A 10483-nucleotide genomic window follows, 5' to 3' on the forward strand; every position below is an offset into this window, starting at 1 on the left:
TTGGCAGCAGTGCAGGGACTTGACATGCAGCAATGATTTATGAAGCAAGATTAAAAGAGCTAAATATATATGGGTTGGCACAGTAAGAAGAGGGTACTGCAGGGAGAAAGGGTGGCGGCGTGAAAGTAAAACAGAGAGCCTGGAGTGTTTCAGAAATCTTAGAGAGGGCGCAGCCTGGAATGATCCAGAAGTCTTAGAGAAGGTTGCGACAGCAGGATCACTGCTCAGATCCAAGGGAAAAAGAAGTCAGAGCCAGTGCTGGGTGCTGTGGCTCCAGAGCTTGATGGGCAATCAGCTGTGATAGGGTAGGGGATGCTGCTGTCTCAAAGGGCAGAAGAGGGGCTGCCAGGCCTGCCACAGTGGGACACTCCTGCGATCAATTTTGGCTGTGGCAGACTACAGGTGTCTCCAGTGACATTCTCTCATTTTCCTAAGATGGTAACTTATGATTTTGGGGGTGGGAGGGTTGAGACAAAATTTCTCTATGTAGCTCCTAGTTGTCTTGGAGCTTGTTCAGCAGACCAGGTTGGGCTCAAACTCACAGAGATCCACTTGCCTCTGCCTTCTGAGTGCTGGGATTAAAGACGTGTGTTGCCACTGCCTGGCCTGTTTTGATTTGTTTTGTTTTTAGTTTTTACAGTTGAGGTCCCTTTTTTAATTTTGCAATTAAAGTGTTTTATTCTCCCCCCTCCCCCCTCTCTCTCCCTCTCCCTCTCCCTCACTCCCTCTCTCTCTCTCCCTCACCCCCTCTCCCTTTCCCTCCTCCCTCCCTCCCTCCCTCCCTCCCTCCCTCCCTCCCTCCCTCCCTCCCTCCCTCCCTCCTTCCCTCTCATCTCGTAGGACCCTTTTGTTCCTTTCCCCACATGACCTTGTCTAATACGTATGTTCTCCGTGGCTTTTCTCTATTGCTCTTCTGTTCAGTTGGCTTATCGTGGATGGATGGCTCAGCCTTGTTTGGGCTGCGCAGGCTCTAGCTGTTCTGGGAGCAATATCTCAAACAAGGATATTAAAACAGGTAATGAACCATGCTTAAGGCCAAAACACATATCTTAAACCCATCAGCTTTAATCTTCCCAGCATTCCTTTCTCAGCCATAAGCCAGAAGAATGCACCTGAAAAGGCTCCTTACAGTTCTGTTTGCAAAAGGAAACAAGCAAACAAGTTCGTTTTTACTTATACTTAAAGCTTTCTCAGTTTAAACCTTTCAACAATGTATCCAAAGCCTTGAATCACAGAGACACTTTAGTGCTCTAAGACATTGAAGTGCGTCTGTTAATGCCCACACTGGAATCTATCCAGAGCGTGCTCCCCTTTGCCTAGTGAACTCCAACTCAGCTTCATGCTGACTGGTCCTGGAGTTCTTTTCTGTGTATCAACCAAGATCCCAGCTGTGGCTGAGTCTCCATCTCTAAGGGGAGCTTCTCAGGTTCCACAATCCACAAGGTTGAATTGTGTTTCCTCCTGCCAAGGATATCTCCATGACCACCACCTCCATAAATGTCTAATTCCAACAGGTAGCACCATGTCAATCTCTGCCGAGCCCAAGAATCAGGTGCAGTTTCCAGAGCAAGAGCATACTGTAGATAGGGCTGAGGGTCCCATTAGTCTTGAAGGTTTGGAAGCCATTTTTTTTTTTTTTTTTGGTTTTTTTCGAGACAGGGTTTCCCTGTAGTTTCTAGAGCCTGTCCTGGAACTAGCTCTTGTAGACCAGGCTGGCCTCGAACTCAGAGATCCACCTGCCTCTGCCTCCCGAGTGCTGGGATTAAAGGCGTGCGCCACCACCGCCCGGTTTTGGAAGCCATTTTTTAAGAAAGAAAAAGGCAGGAAGCTGCATGGGCGGGGCAGGGGAAGAGTAGCTGGCAAGGGCTTCCCCGTGCAGCTGAAAGAGTTTCTGGGAGAGCTCTGGGTTCCCAGAGTAGGTTTTGCCTGCATGCATGTCTGTGTGAGAGTGTCAGATCTCCTGGAACTGGAGGTATAGACAGTTGTAAGCTGCCACGTGGGTGCTGGGAACTGAATCTAGATCCTCTGCAGGAACAGTGTTCTTAACCATCCAGCCACCTCCCCAGCCCCTGTTATCTTGGTTTTTTGTTTTTTGTTTTTGTTTTTGTTTTCCCAGTGGAAGACTATTCTGGGGTACCTGGCCTCCACCTGTGGGTGCCAGATGGAAGCTAATGCCTCCCTGTGTCTTTGGACACAAGTCTCCCTTAGCAGGATAGGTGGCAGCTCTAGGACCAGAGTCACCCAGGCAGGCCAGGTGCCCCATTCTCCCCCACCGTATCCTTGCTTGAAGCTCAGACCAGCCTCCAGCCTCCGCAGTAATGGGTGGACCAGGGCAGGATAGAAATTGGTGGTGACTGATTTATGTCTTCATTGTATGCAGATCATCTGGCAAGGTGATTGAGCCTCCCCTTGACCTGATCCCTGGTGCTGAGCTGGGCGGGAAGGTGCCACAAATGTCTCTCTACCTTTCACCCATCTCTGGTTTTAAATGCTTTTGTTTCAGGGTCACTCATCAAAAGGAAGGAGTGGGAGGTTATGGGTGAAGAAACATGTAATGCAATTGCTTCTTCCAGTTTAGGGTTGGTATAATTTTGTTAAGTGGTCTTTGCCCCGGCTTCCTTCTTGAAACTATGTGGTAAGGACCAAGCAGGAAATTGTCAAATGTATACACACAGAGCCTGTCTCAGGTTTCCTGTGACAGCTCCCTTGCCTGGCCTGGGAATTTGGATGTTTAGCAAACACTTTGGGCTCTCCTGAATCATGTGTTGCCCTGGCAGGTTGAAAACTCCAGGCCAGTTCCACCTTCCTGGCCTCCCGCTTCTGTGAGAGGTTTCTCTTCAGCAAACTCCCCTTTCCTCCCTTCACGGCTACCAGAGGATCTTCTGCCTGGAGCCTGGATGGAACTCAATGCAGCTTCAACCTCAAAGGGAAAAGTCCCACGAACAGGACCACCCAGAGCAAAGACAGCGCTTGTACACAGGGGAGCTGTGCCTGCTTTTGCCATCAGGAGTTGGACCTGCACCCTCTTAGCCACCTGGGACACTGCTCTCCTCCTGGGGACAGGGCAGCCTGGCTTGACACAGCAGAGGCAGGCTGGGAGCTATCTCTGGTCCCAAGTATTTGCAGAGAAGAGAGGAGGGGTGAGAGGGTGGAGGACAAATGGGGAGGTTTGCAGCAAAGAGGGTGGATTGAGGGAAGAGTAGAAGAGGGAATGAAGGGGGAGGAGGAAGGGGAGGATGGATGAGGGGGAGGGACAAGGGCAATAAACTGTGAAAAGAATCTGCCCACAGAGACAGATGTCTCCCATTCTGAGCACTTGCTTGTGCCGCCCTCATTCATTAGGGTCCACCCTCATCCTCAGGACCTCAGGAAACGCTCACAGGGTCCTTTTGTCCTAAAGCACCACCATCCTTTCAGATTGGTAAGCTGAGGTGGAGCCAAGGTGCCCAAGGCCATGTTGACTTGTAACACTGGAGACTGGCTTGGAACTCTGCCTGGCTCATGATCATACATCGATCCCTGCCATCAGCTCTCTCTGCCCACTCTGACTGAAGGACAGATTCAATGAGCAGAATGGATCTTCTTCGACCTGAGTCTGCTGCTGTGGCTGCATGGGAAGACCCTGGGAGGTACCTGGGTCCCAGTGCATTGCAGGCAGGGTTGCTAGGGTGTTGGGAAGAGGGGGATCTGGGGGTTCTGCCCCGCTGAGGAAGACACCCAGGGTCAGCATGTTGGCTCAGCCCACAGCCTCAGTGACAGGTTTATTACCAAGCTTTACAGCTTCCAAGCTTAGTCACTGCTGAAGTCAGGCTGCTCAGAAACAAACACATAGCAAAGCTGTGACCCAGCAGCCCGATCTGGGAGAGGTGACCCACCCTGGGCAGAACAGGCACCAGGGAGGCAGCAGGCTGAGGTCTGGTGCATTTGTGGTGAGCTGCATACTCATCCTTACTTTTCCTTGTCTTTCCTTTGAAGCTCTGTGGGTCTAAGAAGCAGATGCCTGCAGCCCCCCTGAGATAACCTAACACTTACAAGGGTGTGGGGTGTCCTGTCCCCTAGGCCTCCCATGGGAGTTCAGCCTGAAGCAGGGCGGGGAGAAAGAAGGAAAAAGAAAGAAGGAATTTAAGGCCATTCTGACTTTCAATTCATGAGCAGAGAAGAGGCAGGCCAGGATCCAAAATAGTTCAACCCAAATTCCTTTTCCCCTGAGTACTCTTTCCCCACACATGGCCTCTATGAAAACCCGACTTTTGCAAATCTCCCTAGTTGTGACCCATTACTAAGTGTGACCCAGCACTGGATCCCGTCATCTGTCTGGGTCTGTAGCAAGCTGAGATGAAGCAGCAGTCAGTGTCTCCCCTGTCCAACTGAGCAAAGTCGGGATAATGATATCACTAGGGAGCAGCCCTCCTGCTGTCGGAGGCTTCAAGGACATGGAACTTTCCTTGCTGCTGGCTCTCCCTGTGGCCAGCTCACCTCACTTTCCTGTCCCAGGCTGGAGAAGGGATCAGGAATCCAGTTTGCTGGAGAAGTGTTTGAAGAGAAAAACTTCTGTGGAGCCTTGAACTTGCCTGATTCCCTCAGATTATGGCTTAGCGCACAAGGATCAGGCCCTGAGCATTCGGTCTCCAGTTCCCCCTGACTCATCCTGAATCCAACCACTGCTCGTTAGCCCAGGGAACTGAGTTGTCCATCCCTGTTCTGCTACCCCACACCCAGATCTGTGTTGGAGTGAGAACACCACACCACTCCTTGTAGCAAATAGCAATCGTATCTTGCTCTCTTTGGGACTTTTGCTTCTAAAATACAGTCCACTTCTTTCCCTTCCTTTTTACCCCTTTCCCAGGGTACACTAATGTTTTATGATAAAAATTACTCCTGAATTTCATCTAATCGTAATGTAGTAAAAGCTGTTACGATGCTGTAAATACGGACTGGATGTCCCCAGCCACGAAGGTACAGAGTGACATTGAAAAGTTTGTGGCAGGATTGGCTGAGTCTGTGCATCTGGGAAGCTCTGGGATCTAGGGGACAGCTGTCACGGCATCACATCCAAATTTACATGACACATGCGTGTGCATCGTTGTGGGGATTTCCTGAAGCAGCACTAAAACCCATACTTGGGATATTAGTTCTAGAGTCTGCTAGATTTAAATCCCAACAGTGCCACTTACTAATTTTACGATGCTGGCCCATATATAAACCTCAGAGTCTACAGTATGGAATGCCCTCCAGATGGCCTGGCCTGGGTACATGCAACACATCTGTCTGTCTGTCTGCCTGCCTGCCTGTCTGTCTGTCTGTCTTTCTGTCCGTCTGCCTGACTACATATATATATATATATATATATATATATATATATATATATATATATATAATCTATCATCTATCTCTGTGTCTACCTATCATCTATCTACCTATCTGTCTACCTATCATCTATCTACAGTGATCTGCCCTTAATTTCTGCCATTGGATACTTAAGAATATAGAATGCAGATGTTTAAATCATACCTGTTCTCCCAGCTTCTCTCCTCTCTCCAGATCATCCTAGAGTTCAGTGGACACTTGAGGTTGCATAAAGAGAACCCTTTACTTTAAATTTCTCTTTTCCAACCCCTCCTGTGCCCCTTGGTCCCTGTGACTCAGGCAGGCTTGTCAGCCACTGGGAACATATTGCCAATGTCTCATTAAAAGAGTGAAATCTCTCACCAGATGGCAAAAAGTGTGAGTCAACGAGACTGCAAAGCAGCCAGGAATACTGTCCCCAGCAGCTCGGAAGAGGCGGTCGTGGCAGAGAAGGCCATGAGGATGAGGACTTAGAGCGGGTAGGCAGTGAAAATGAAGACACACTGCCAGTCACTCCAGAATAGCCAATGGAAGCGGAGGTGGCTTCACTGTGGCGGGCAGGCTGCTGCTGGAGCAGGGTTTTCTATATCCAGACCATGTTTCCAGGAACGATGTGTGACCAGAGTTCCAGGCAGCCGTGGCTGTAACAGAAAATCAGATTCCAAGGAACTAGTGTGATGGGAATGGCCCTGTAAGTGTTTGTGACAATCCACACACAGTAGTAGAAGCCAGAAAAAAAAAATGAAAAATTACCCATGAGTGAGTTGGTAAGAATTCCAAGGATTCCATAAATCGGTTGTCTGTAATGTCTGTCTCAAAGAAGCATCAGTGTAAGTAATATATTCATTGCTTTTAAAAATTGTTCTGACAAACTACCTAATAAAGAAGCTTAAGGGAGAGAAGGTTTATTTGGGACAAAGTTTTACCCATCACAGACTTCATGGCAGCAGGAACACACGGCTTCTCACATCACGGTGGTAATGAGCCTATGGGGAGATAGTTCTGACAAAACCATGGCAAGTAGCTTCACCATCACAGAGAACAGAAGATTGCAGTCTCTAAAGTCCTGATGGGTGTATTAACCAATGACTCACAGCCTGGGTTGTCTGTCTTTTGTGCATGCCCTCACCCTGGCCTCCACCCTCAGTCCTTCCCAGTGTCTCCTCACTGCTATCCCTGCCCCTGCACCTGCGTGAGCCTCAGGCTTTTGTCTGGCTATCATGTGAGCCTTCTGGGACGAAGAACTGAGTGTTTTCATGCTGCACCCTCTTTCTTGACCTTGAATCTGTGATGGCTGACTTTATGTATCAGCTTGACTAGGCCACTAGATGCCCAGATAGGTGGTCAAACACCATTCTGGGCTTTTTATCTGAGTAGGTTTTGTCAAGATTAATACTTAAATCAGAGTAAAGCAGATGGCTTACTTCATGTGGTTTGACCTGTTTCAGCACATTGCAGGACTGAGTGGATCTCAAAGGTTGTCACTCTTAGAAACAAGGGGCAAACCTGTTGCTTGGCATTGGTCTTTCCTGTGACTGGGTCTGACCCCACCTCTTTTGGGTCTTGGGATTTGGGGACAGTGTTCTGGATTTTGTTCTGTGACTCTCCTGGTATGAAGCTGATGGTGTGCTTGAGGTATTTGTTAGCTTGAAACAAGATAGAGTTATCTGAGAAAAAAAGCAACCTCTGTTGAGAAAATGCCCCTGTAAGATTGGCCTATGGGGACATCTTCTTGATTGATAACTGATGTGGGAAGGCCCAGGTCACTGTGGGTGGTACCACTCCTGGGTAGGGTTCTGGGTGGTATAAGAAAGCAGAATGAGCAAGCCAAGGAAAGCAAACCCATAGGTAGCACTCCTCCATGGTCTCTGCTTCAGTTCCTGCCTCCAGGCTCCTGCCAGGTTCCTTGAGTTCGTCGGCTTCTCCCACTGATCCCGTGATCAGCTTGTGTGAGCCAAATAAATTCTCTCCTTCCCAATCTGCTTTTGGTCATGGTCTTTATCACAGTAATTGAGCAAACTAAGACAGTGGGCTTCTGGTATCTGAGTGGGAAAGAGCTCATCTCCCTGGGCTCCAGCCACCTGGCCATGGGCTTTACTCAGCCTTCTTGACTGTGTGAGATAATGAGATAATTCTTTCCCTTTTCCCCCCTTCATCTCCTCCCTCCCTTTCTTTTTTTTTCTCCCTCCCCCATATTTCCTCTTTCTCCCTCTCTCCCATACACATACTGGTTCTGTTTCTCTGGGAGACTATGGCTCACACAGCCCCGATTTCATGGCCTGCCTATTGTGCTTGCAGCAAGCACTCACTGGTTTCAGCAAGGGCTTCAGGCCTCCCGTCCCAAGAACCCATGCTTCAGTCCTCATATTTCTTGCTGCTTTCTCTTCTGCTCTTGTTGCCTCCCCATGAGATTGCCAGGCTCAGCGAGGTATCCCTAAATGGAGGTTGAAGTTGTCATTGCCTGCGAGCCTCACCTGAGTCATAGGGAGAAACCCTATGACAGGGGCTGGGTTTGGTGGGTAATAATTTAGGTTGCTTTTCCTAAAGACTAGTCTCTGAATGTCAGCGCTGCTAATCCATCTCCTTGTGGCTCTTAGATCAACCCACAGAATTAAATCCAGAATTGAAATGCAGCACTCATTCTTGACGGGAGGGCTCAGCAGGCTTAGTCTTTCCTCAGGGAAAATGACAGCCTGAGGCCTGCCTTAGAAGGAGATTGGGATGGAGTCTGTTAGGGTGCTGGCATCTGTGGCAAGGTGAGAGACAGGGTCCCTGTTACTCCGGGGCCAAAGCAAACCTATTCCACCTGGCTCAGGCTCCAAGCTGCCCAGTCTGTAACTCTGAACCTAGGGACCCCACAGAAAGAATTCCCTCACAGGAGGTGGTGGTGGAGGTAGTGGTATAGAGAGTAGTTAGTTCCAAAAGGGCTGCTTAGGTCCAATCCTAGCCCTGACTCTTGTGGCTGTTGGGCCCGGGCAAGACACACTGCTTCTGAATATCTCATGATTGTCTACGACATGAGACAAATAATGGTTCCTGTCCTTGAGGGAGATTCCAGTTAAATTGTTAGCACTTCGAGTGATTAAAATCACAAGGCACAGGGACAGATAGTGAGACTGTGGTGTCTATTATGAATAACCCCCGCCACCTCCGTCACATGAGATAATATGTGTGCAGCGTTATCTGGAATGCGATGTGGAGAAGCTCTCCGAGTTCTCATTCCCTCTTCTTCCCTTATAGTTGACTGATCGGTTCCAGATTTAGCAGTGTGTAGGAAAGCTGTGAGGCTGAAGTCAGCAGTGGGGATGGGCAGAGAAAACACGGCCTTGTCTGGTGTGGGACAGTGGTCTGTAGTTTGTCAATTATATTTTAAAATAAATGCTGTTGGCCAGTAGCCAGGCAGGAAGTAAAGTAGAGGCCGGTCAATGAGAACAGAAAAAGCAAGATGTGACTGCCTCACTGGAAAAGGTACCGAGCCACGTGGCTAACATAGACAAGAATAATGGGTTAATATAAATTATACGAGGTAATAAGAAACCTGAGCTAATGGGCCAACCAGCTTATAGTTAATGTAGACCTCTGTGTGATTTCTTTGGGACGTAACGACTGAGGGAACTGGGCACAGCAGGAAACCCCAGACAACACTTGTCTCAAGAGGCCTTAGAGCTAGGGACAGCCCTACTTTATCTCCGTGTTGACAGTGAGACCATTGCCCCGTGTCAGGTCTGCTCATGGTTCTGGGCACAGCTGGCCCCCCCAGAACTGGCCGCCCTTCACTTCATGGTTCCTAGGAAGAACTCATACAGTAGAGCGCACCCCCCACCCCAGACCTGTACACAACACAAGCTCAAGGTAACTCCCTGTTTCTATCGTCTCTAGCTCCAGAGTGAGCAACACTCTCTCTTTGGACCTGGGGGCCATCTTTACTTCCCTTCTTTTTAGGATGCCTGGGGTACTTGATTGGTTCACGGGGTGGCCCAGATACATGGCTGGCCATTATCCTGGGTGTGTTTATGGGGAGATAATTATGGAAATTGAGAAGCTGAGAAGAGCAGATGGTCTTCCTCACTGTGGGTGGACCTTACCCATCAATTGCACAGAAGAAAAAGGCTGCTATTTCCTGGAGTATAAGTGCTTCTTGTGTTCATTGCTTTCTTTCACTGTGATTAAATACCATGATCAAGGGAATTTACAGGAGGAAGAGCTTGTATGGACTCAGGGTTCCAGAGGGATAAGAGTCAATCATGGCAGGAAGCATGGTAGCAAGAGGCAGGCATAGCAGCCAGGAACTGGACATCTTCAAATGTAATAGTGAGTCTGTTCCCAGTGATGCACTTCCTCCAGCAAGGCTGTACCCCAAACAGTACCACCAACTAGGGACCAAATGCTCAAAAGCCCAAGACCTTGGGGGCCATTTCTTATTCAAACTACCATACCACTTTGTGATCCTTGAACTTGCCACTCAACCTGAAGACTGTGGGACTTCACCTACGCAACCGCGTATATAAATTCCTTATAATTAATAATCTAGTCTTTCACTACAGACAGTCTTTGCCTGCACCCTCCCGCCCCGGAGATTTCTGCTGATCCAGTTCCTTGCTGAGGGAATCTAGGGTTCTCTTTATAGGCCCATAGTCTCCCCATCATTTAGCTCCCCTTCTGGCAAAAGAACCCCTATAGAAGAGGCTTTTCTAAGGTGTTTGGGCTTCAAAGGGGGCCCATCTTTAACAACCCTATGCTGGTGATCTGGATATCCGGGTGTCCCGGGAGGTTTCCTGGCATGTATAGGACACACTGCACACCCTTCCCCGCTGGTTTCACTTACCGAGAGGGACCCAAAACTCAATAAGGAAAGCCCAGCAGCACGCTTTGACCTGCTACCTGGTGTAAATCCCCGCAGGAGCAGCAATGGGGCCATTAAGGGAATGATGACCTCAATTCGGAAACACTGTTTGTTGAGTTGAACGCTCAGCGAGTTCACTTTCCTCACACGAGCGGAAATTATATTTGGGATTACATTTTCACAGCGCTGAATGCGTTAGTGGGTTTCTGCTTTTTGTCTTTAGACAGGGGACATAACCTTCACTGAGGCGGTCTGTGGGGACCTGGACAGCTGGTGTAGTGGCAGAACGCTGGC

This window comes from Arvicola amphibius, chromosome 1 (assembly GCF_903992535.2).
Source record: "Arvicola amphibius chromosome 1, mArvAmp1.2, whole genome shotgun sequence".
In the NCBI taxonomy this organism is placed as follows: domain Eukaryota; kingdom Metazoa; phylum Chordata; class Mammalia; order Rodentia; family Cricetidae; genus Arvicola; species Arvicola amphibius.